This window comes from Telopea speciosissima, chromosome 3 (assembly GCF_018873765.1).
Source record: "Telopea speciosissima isolate NSW1024214 ecotype Mountain lineage chromosome 3, Tspe_v1, whole genome shotgun sequence".
Lineage (NCBI taxonomy): Eukaryota > Viridiplantae > Streptophyta > Magnoliopsida > Proteales > Proteaceae > Telopea > Telopea speciosissima.
In genome coordinates, this window is record NC_057918.1 from 44971766 (window position 1) to 44981861 (window position 10096).

Below are 10096 nucleotides of genomic sequence, written 5' to 3' on the forward strand. Positions count from 1 at the left end.
TACACAATATGTATGGTATTAGTGTAGATAGCCGTGTTTCGAAATTTAGAAACTTCTTATGATGCTATACCTGCATATAGGCCATACCTTACCTATAGTCTAGCCTAACCAGAGTTAAACCCAATAGGCTATATAGCAAAATGAGAAAAATTTATACACTGTACATATCCCTACCTGAGTGGTGTGATAGATCCAGTAGAACACTGTAGTATTGTGTGCAACCTCGAGCTAATCCATTTTAACTTCCTATCCATGTTGCTTTAATTACCTATAGTGTTGAGCATGATTTGAGTTAAGTGACCATAGAAACATAATACCTAGAAATTCTCCATGGTAGGATCTGATTGTGTTGTTCGGGCTTGGAGACCCAAGCAACATGCTCTACATTAGGCGACTGAGGAAGAGACTAGCTTGGATTCGAGAGATACAGTCCCAGGCAGAAAAGCGACTGACTATTTTCTTGACACTCGCAGACACTAGTGGACCAGCGGAGTGTGCCGTGTACCTTGCCCTAGCTGACGAGGTTAGGAGTGATAGAGGATACCTATATATACAAGCATTTATGATCGGGAAGAAGTTGGAGAGATGTGCATGCTAGGTACAGGTACAAGACTAAGAAACCACTGCTTAATATAAATCTTTAACATGACATCTTGCACAACATATCACGGCATAAAACACCTCACAGACATAAAACTCTTAGAAATGACAATTGGTGAATAACACATCTTACTGGAATGATAACATTATTACACTGAAACTGTAGAATTGATAATGTACATATGATAGTTAGAAATTATAAATTGTTCCCGTTAAGGATGTGCGAATATTGAACACAGTTTCTTTCAGAGAACTAAACATGGTCAATACTAGATCCAACGGAGGTAGTCGTCGAAGAAGACGCACTCGATTTATCCCAGAAGTTGAGCTACCGGACGGAGTCGAAGCTCAGAATTTTGAAGTATCAGTTACTTTGCCAAGGGTACCAATGCCTACCCAAGCTACTGCCGTTGCACCTCAGCCAGGTATGGTAGCTGAAGAGGTAAATACCATCACGACCACCATGCAGCAACAACAGGAATTGCTGGGCCAAATGTCTACATAATTTGCAGCCATGATGCAAGAGCCAGTAGTGCCACCACCACCACCACCTAACCGGCCGATACAATTTCCACCACCTGTACCCCAACACACAGCAGAAAACTCTACAGCTAAGGTGATGGAGAGATTCAAGATGCTCCAGCCGCCTGCATTTTCCAAGATAAATTCTAAGGTAATGCAACCGAAATGATGGATTAGCGCCTTGTAAAAGGCATTTGACATACTTGAATGTACGGATGCACATAAATTGATATGTGCTGGATATCAGCTACAAAACGAGATAGAAGCATGGTGGAAGGCAACCAAACCTAATCTTGAAGCAGCTCATCCAAATCCCACCTGGGAGCAATTCAAAGAAGTTTTCTTTAAGAACTACTTCCCTGAGAGCTTTAGAGACAAGAAGGAAGTTGAGTTCTCTACTCTCGTGCAAGAAACCAAGACCATGCTGGACTACTAGCAACAATTCGAAGATTTGTTCCATTTTTCCTTAGAGCACATGAAGGGGGGAAGCTAGTTAGACAAAGAAATTTGAAAAAGGACTTAAACCAGAGATCAGATCTATTCTGTCGGTTCTAGATATTCAAGACTACGCTCAAATGGTCAACAAGGTGAAGACTATGGAAGATAGATTGAAGGAGAAAGAGAAGCTACAATGTTGCCCGACTTGGGCAAGAGGCCTAGCATCTATTAGAATTTCGGATGGCCGAATAAGGTTTTTCGAGGAACTAGTTCGAGCCCCAGCCTAACTCAGTATCGTCGGCCAGATGTGGGCCAAACCTCTTTTCGCTCCACTTATAGCCGGCCTGCCTAACCAACTGCAAGCCAAGCGACAACTGCAGCCCCGCCAGTTGGACCTGCAACGAGCCTAGCAAGCCAGGCCTCATCACCGGCTATGTTGTCCAACAGATATTATGTGTGCCACAAGGTAGGACATATGGCCAGGGAATGCATGCACCGTGGATACAAAACTTACTCACCAAACCAATCCCATGCTCGATCCTTCTAGCTACGAGACAATCGGACTCGAGAAAAAGTGTTTGCGCTGACTAATGAAGAAGCGGAGGCGAATCCCAAAGTAATGACAGGTAAGTCCACCTAACACTACTAAATTGTAGGAAATAACCTGTGGATGCAAGAAAACTTGATTGCATCCTTATTTTATACAAACCTAGGTACCTTGATTGTCACGCCTACCCCTGCGCGAGTATTATTTAACTCAGGTGCATCCCACTCTTTTGTTTCCAACACTTTTGCGAGTAGGATGACCATTCAACCAAGGGACATCGGGCATGATTTAGTAGTTAGTACACAACCGGTAGTGTCGTGAGCCTGAAGGAAGTTTGATGAGCACATTTATGTGTGAAATCTTAGGGCACAAGAGAACTTTTATAACTACTCTTGAGAATATGAGCAAGAGGACTCAAACACTACTACTCTTGATTTGTGAGCAAGAGGATTCCTTCTCTTGATTTGGAGCAAGAGGACTCAACACAAACTTAAATAAAGTACTAAGTAATTTAGGATTACCTCAAAACTTAGTAGAATGAGTGCTACCTCTTTAGTCAATGCAGCTTGGATGCAAGTATGCAAGAAGGGAGCAAAGATGAGATTGAATTTTCTTTGATCTTCTTTGATCTTGAAAGAATAATCTCACTAGGGAGTGCTTGATCGTTTAGAGCTCTTTATTGATGTTAATTGTTAGGTTTGTAACACTAATCAAGAGGGTATTTATAGGCTAGAGGCCTAGAACCAATTAGGAATCCAATTTAGAAAAGAATCCCATAGTTTATAAATAATCTGGTATGCTGGATGGGAATCCGGTATGCCGGATTACCTAACTCCCTTTCAAAAAATAGGAATAACGGATATATTTAAGCAGTTATAGGTGATCCGGTATGCTGGATAGGGATCTGGTATACCGGATCAGTGTTCACTGCAGTACATCAGGAATCCGGTATGCTGGATCTCATCAAGCATGCTTAGGTTAAACACTGTGAGTAATTCCTGAGTTTTTACCCGTGATCTGGTATGCCGGATTGGGAACTGGTATACCAGATTGGGCAACAATAGTGTAATTTCAGCTCAATTTCCTTGGGGGTTAATTTGGGTATTTCAAACCCACTTGGTCACATAGTTAGGGGGTCAAATGGCCTCCTAAGGTCATTCTAGATGCATGCATGCATGTGTGTGTGCATTACATCAAATGTGACTCAAGAGATAGAAAAGCTTACAAATATCTAAATTTATACAAAGTTTTCAAATATGGTCTTCTTTTAACTTTCTCCAACATATGTTTGACTTTGACTGCCAAGCTCCAATCTTCTTAGAGATCTTTGAACACTTGTGTATGCTTCCCCTCACTTGGTGCTATACTTTGATTCTAACACACTTAGAACAAAAGCATTAGTTCAAGACTTATTTGTTATCATCAAAACATCATCATAGAGATGACTTGGAGAGTATGGAATGTAGGGTCATTTCCCTAACAATCTCCCCCTTTTTGATGATGACAAATAACTCATAAAAAATAAAGGAGAGCAAATAAAGGAGCAATAGACAATTCATAAAAGGTCAAATTATTTCACTTAAACCAAGCAGTTACAATATATAAGCATAAACATGCATTCATTACAACTTAGCCATAATTCAAACTTCAACTTCTGCTACTTTTTATTTAGACTTCTTCTCCTCTGGCATTATCAAAAAGAGGGAAAGGAGTTCACCCTTAAGGTTCAAAAGGAGGAAGAGGGGGTATAGAAGTAGAGGCACCGGGAAAAGATGGAGGAGGTCCTTGTGGAGTTACTCCCGGTGTGTCAAGAGTGAGGTGTCCAAGATTCAATGCCAGGATTTGAACTGCATTGAGAATTTTATCTTGGTGCACATTGAGGGAATCGAAGCCGGTCTTCAAGTCATGGCGTAATGATGCCAAATCTTCTTCAATCTTCTCTTAACTGATTTCTAGTGCAACAAGGCGGGTGTTAGTGTCTTCTATGTAGTCATCCATAGAGGACACCCAATCTTGTAAAGAGGTCAAAGTATTTTCTTGAGCTTGATGAGGAGGAGGAGGAGGTGCATTTCCATCTAGGTCTTCTTCCTCTTCAATGAACACATCAGATGGCGGAGGAATGACAATAGTATGAAAACTATTCCGAGTGATGTGTTGAAAAGTCACATTTGACTCTTCTTCACGAGAGAGGTCAATGTCAAATCCTTTGAAAATGCAGGTAAGAAGGTGTCCATATGGAAGGTTTGTGTGCTTTTGGGGGTGAGCACAAGATTCCATAAAGCGCATAATGAAGAAAGGAAGACAAAGAGGGGTAGACGAGTACACACAATAAGTGAGATAGGCTTGAGGAGTGAGACACTTGCTTCGATCACCTCCCCTAGGAATGTAGTTGTGCTGAATTATTTAGGAGATCACATGGGGAATGAGCCGAAGTCTACCGGTTATGACGGTGGCAGCTTGAGGATCATAGCGCTTCAAAATGGCTGAATAGACTTCTTGCTGGTCAATGAAGTCTCTAAAAATTGTGCTCTTTGGTGCCCAAAAGATACAAGGTCCATCGCATGATATTCCAAGCATACTACCAAATTCGGCAATGGAGAGTTCTATGTGAGCACCCTTCACATAAGAATGAAGCTTCAAAGATTCATCCGCCCCGCTGAAATAGAGATTTGCGTAGAAGTATCTCACAAGTTGCGGGTAGCAAATGTCGTTCATGTTGAGAAGTGCGTCCCAACTAATGTCTTTGACCATTCTTTCAAGTTGGATGCTATTGAAGGAAAAAGTGTCAACTTCTCATCCTTCTTCAATCTTTTGGGCAAGATAGAGAGGCCAATTTGCATGAACTTCGAGAGATCAAAAAAGTCGATCTTCTCCTAGAGCATATTGTACCCTTGAAGAGCTTCTGGTTGATCTTCCTCTCTTGGAGGGTTGTTGTCCTTCGAGCATAACACTCTTACTTTTTCTACTCATCTTCAAAGGAGTTTTATAGAAACAAAAATTTAAGAGATTGAAATATTGAGAGAAGGTATGGAGAGAGTAAGATGAACAGTGAATAAGAAAAGGATAAAAAATAGGGGTTTATATAGGGATTTTGAGCACTGCAACAGCTATAAAATGGGTAGAATTTTAAATATCTGGTATACCATTTTTCCTATCTGGTATACCGGTTCAAGCAATAACGGCTATAAATTGCCAGAGATCTGATCTGGTATACCGTTTGAGGATCCGGTATACCGTTTCAGGCAAAACCAGTAAAAAAAAAAAAAAGCAATTTAAACAAATGACTTTTGGGAGACAAAAAAAAATTTAGATTATACAAATGGGTCATATAGCCCTAGGTCTCTTCTAAGTGAGCATAATCTTTCTTCACTTAAGGGTTTTGTGAAGATGTCTGCAATTTGCTTCTCGGTCTCAATATAATCAAGTCTGATTTCTCCTCTTTGAGCTGTATCACGTAGAAAGTGATGATGGACATCAATATGCTTAGCTCTAGAGTGTAAAATCGGATTCTTGCTGAGATTAATTGCACTTGTATTATCACATTGAATTGAGGAGGTGTCAAACTTCACTCCATAGTCTTGGAGGGTTTGCCTCATCCAAAGCACTTATGTACAACACCGACCGGCAGCAATGTATTCAGTTTCAGTAGTAGAAAGAGCAACTGAATTTTGCTTCTTACTAAACCATGAAACTACACACGATCCTAAGAAGTGACAAGTTCAAGTTGTACTCTTACAATCGACATGGCACCCGACAAAATTAGCATCGGAGAAGCTAACAAGGTCAAAGTCATTGTTCATTGGGTACCATAGTCCAATGCTTGGGGTTCCCTTTAAGAACTTAAAGATTCTCTTTACAGTACTCAAATGGGATTGCATAGGTTTGGTTTGGAACCTAGTACAAGCACAGACACTAAACATAATGTCAGGTCTACTAGCCGTTAGGTAGAGTAAGCTACCTATCATGCCTCTATACTTAGTTGGGTTAACAGGGATTCCATCTTCATCTTTGGACAAAGTTACAGATGTACTCATTAGAGTGCTGGATGACTTTTGTCCATTGATGTCAAACTTTTTTAATAATTCTTTAAGGTACTTTGTTTGACTAATGAATATCCCATTAGGGGTTTGCTTAATTTATAGTCCTAAAAAGAAATTTAGTTCACCCATACGATTCATTTCAAATTCATTACTCATACATTTGCTAAAATCATGACAAAAAGATTCATTTGTAGATCCAAAGATTATGTCATTTACATAAATCTGAACTATTATCACATCATTTTTATCATGCTTAACAAATAAGGTGGTATCTATTTTACCTATTGAAAAGCCAGAATTGACTAGAAACTTACTCAATCTGTCGTACCATGCTCTTGGGGCCTATTTTAAGCCATACAGGGCCTTCTTCAATTTGTATACATGGTCCGGAAATTTTGAGTCTTCAAAACCAGGCAGTTGAGATACAAAGACTTCTTCATTGATGTAGCCATTCAAGAAGGCGCTTTTAACGTCCATTTGGTACAACCTGAAATTCTTATGACACGCAAAAGCAAGAAACATTCTATTTGACTCAAGTCTAGCTACAGGTGCATATGATTCATCGAAATCAATTCCTTCCTGTTGCTTATATCCTTGAGCAACTAGTCTAGCTTTATTTCTAGTGATATTACCATTTTCATCAATCTTATTTCTAAATATCCATCTAGTCCCAATAATCTTGGTGTTAGAGGGTTTTGGCACTAAGTCCCAAACTTGATTCCTTTCAAATTGGTTAAGTTCTTCTTACATAGCGACTATCCAATCGCTATCCAAAATAGCTTCTTTAATGCTCTGGGGTTCGATGGTAGATATAAAGGCTATATTGGAATAAACATTTTGGATTTTACTCCTTGTTTGTATACCTTTATCTAGGTTTCCAATGACAAGGTCAAGAAGATGGTCTTTGACAGTTTTGATTTCTTTAGGAAGTTTATGTACTTGATCATTAGGCTCATCTAGAGTGACTTTTTCAACTCTTTTTCTAATTTCAAGTACTTCATCTTCATCATCATCCTCTAGGTCTTTGTATTTCTCTTTTGCCATAGATTCATCGAATCTAACATTCATGGATTATTCCACAACTAGTGTTCTTTTATTAAAAAGTCTATATGCTCTACTATTTGTGGAGTATCCTAAAAATATCCCATCATCAGCCTTTTATTCAAATTTTAGTATTAAGAATGAAACAAGCATATCCAAAAACTTTAAAATAGTCTACTTTAGGCAATTTGTTATGAAACAGTTCATAGGGGGTTTTTAACAAGATAGGTCTTATCAATACTCGTTTTAACACATAGCAAACCATGTGTACAGCTTCAGCCAAAAAATATTTAGGTAAGGAGTACTCATTGAGCATTGTCCTAATCGTTTCTTGGATTGTTCTATTCTTTCTTTCAACCACACCATTTGATTGTGATGCTCTAAGGGCTGAGAAGTTATGTGTTATACCTTGCTTTTGACAAAACTCACTAAATTCTTCTATATTGTCAAATTCACCACCACGGTCACTTTTTATGGAAGTGATCATGTAACCTTTTTGATTTTGTATTCTCTTGCAAAGAGCTACAAATTCCTTGAATGCATCATTCTTATGCTGGAGGAAGAGGATCCAAGTGAAACGGGAGTAGTCATCTACAATAACGAAAGTGTATTTCTTTCCTCCCAAGCTAGTGGTTTGTATAGATCCAAACAAGTCTAAATGAAGTAATTGTAAAGGTCTAGAAGTGGCAATAGAATTAATGGCCTTATGAGAAGCTTTAGTAAACTTACTTCTTTGACAAGCTCCACATGTGTGTTGCTTATCAAAATTCAGCTTAGGTAAATTTCTCACAAGGTTCTTAGAAGAGAGGGATTTTATAATCTTAGGACTTATATGTCCCAACTTTCTATACCACAAGGTTGCATCATCAAACTTAGATAAGAGACAAGCATCATGAGAGTTTATGTTGAAAGTACAAATATAGACATTATTCTTCCTTGATCCTTCAAGTATCAAGTTATTGTGAGAATCTTTAATCACACTTAGAGGCATTGAAAATAACAAAATAGCCATTGTTACAAAGTTGACTTACACTAAGCAAGTTATACTTTAAATTTTTAACTAGGCTAATATTAGAGATTATCGTACCTCTAAATTTTATTGAACCATTACCAATGATTCTTCCTTTGCTATTGTCTCCAAAAGACACCCATTCACCTTTTTGCTTTTTGAGTTCCGAAAATAGCTTTAGGTTGGATGTTATATGCTTTGAGCAACCGCTATGAATATAGCATTCATTTTTGCTTAGGTGTACCTACAAAACAAGAATGTCTAATAAAATTATGGTCCCCATAGAGTGTTGGGTCCATCATTGTTAGTATTATACATTCCTCTTGGTCTCCACACCATTTGGTGATCACTTGCCTTTTGATTCCCATACCAATTTGTGTATGGTAGAGGGTTTCAAGATCTTTGGTTTTGAGACATTCTATATGATCCTTGGTTATTGGGTGGTCTTTGCACCTTTGGTGGATTTTCTTATTTTGACCATTAGGGTCTCTTTTGACCATTGAAGGGTCTTCTAGAAGGTCGAAAAGGTTGTTTTATATAATAGCATTCCTAAACGGTGTGTCCCTTTTTGTTGCAATTATTACATACAACAGTTTAAAGAATATTTGGACTTTGAGTCTTTCCTTTGGGATTTGATTTGTTTAATTGAGGAGTTTTCTTTCGAACATAGCATTCCTCAATCAAATGTCCTTTCTTTTTATAATAATTGCAAAACTTCTTCTTCACTTTCTTACTTGTTACTTTACTTAAACTTGCCTCATTGGTTTGATTTGAACTCTTGTTCACATCATAGCCTACTCCTTCCTTGTTGAAGGGTACTTTGGAGGCATTTTCAAGTAAAATATCAAGAGTCTTTTTACCATTTGTGAAAGACTCTAATGCTTTACACAATTTCTCTTTTTCTTCTTCCAAAGTCTCTACTTGAGAAGTTAGAGATGTATTTTGGTCTTTGAGGGTGTTTATCTCTTTTAGGAGATTTTTTTTAGTAGTGGCCAATTCTATACTACTTTGGTATAAGTGTTCAAAAGCTTCTTCCAATTCTAAATAATTTTTATCTTTAGAAGGAGAAGTAGGAGTTATCTCATTTTGAGTTTCTTCTTCTTCCTCTTCGGTAGCCATTAAAGCTAGGTTGGTTTGTTCCTGTTCTTCTTGTGATTCTTCATTATCTTCATCTTCATCACTTGAGTCGAATGTATGTTCAGCTTTTTAGGCCTTCTTATATTTCTTCATCTTAGGGCAGTCTCCTCTAAAGTGTCCAGGTTTCCTACACTTATGACACATAATTTCTTTTGAAGAGGAATCAGAATTATCCTTAGAAAGATTTTTACCTTTTTGGTCTTTGGAGAACCTTCTCTTGTTAAATGAAGTTTTGCCTTTGTTCTTCAAGAATTTTGAGAATTTCTTTGATAGATAGGCAATTTCATCATCTGAGTATTCTTCATCATCGCTGATGTCATATGTTTTGAATGCGACAACCTTCTTCTTAGGCTCCTTAGGCTCATCCTCCTTGGTGTCTTGCTTTAGCTCCATCTCATGTGTTTGAAGTGAACCCAACAGCTCATCTAGGCTTAGCTTGTCAATGTCTTTTGATTCTCTTATGGCTGTAGTCTTGGGTCTCCATTCCTTTGAGAGGGATCTTAGAATCTTTCGGACGTTCTCACCATTGGAGTAGACTTTACCTAATCCTTTCAACTTGTTCACAATGTTAGTAAATCGAGTAAACATGGCATATATATCTTCATCATTTTTCACTTTAAACAATTCATATTCATTCACTAACATTTCAATCTTGGATTGTTTCACTTCAGAAGTACCTTCATAAGTCACTACTAATTTGTCAAACATCTCCTTAGCGGAGTCACACATGCATGTCCGGTTATACTCTTTTTTTACTAATGC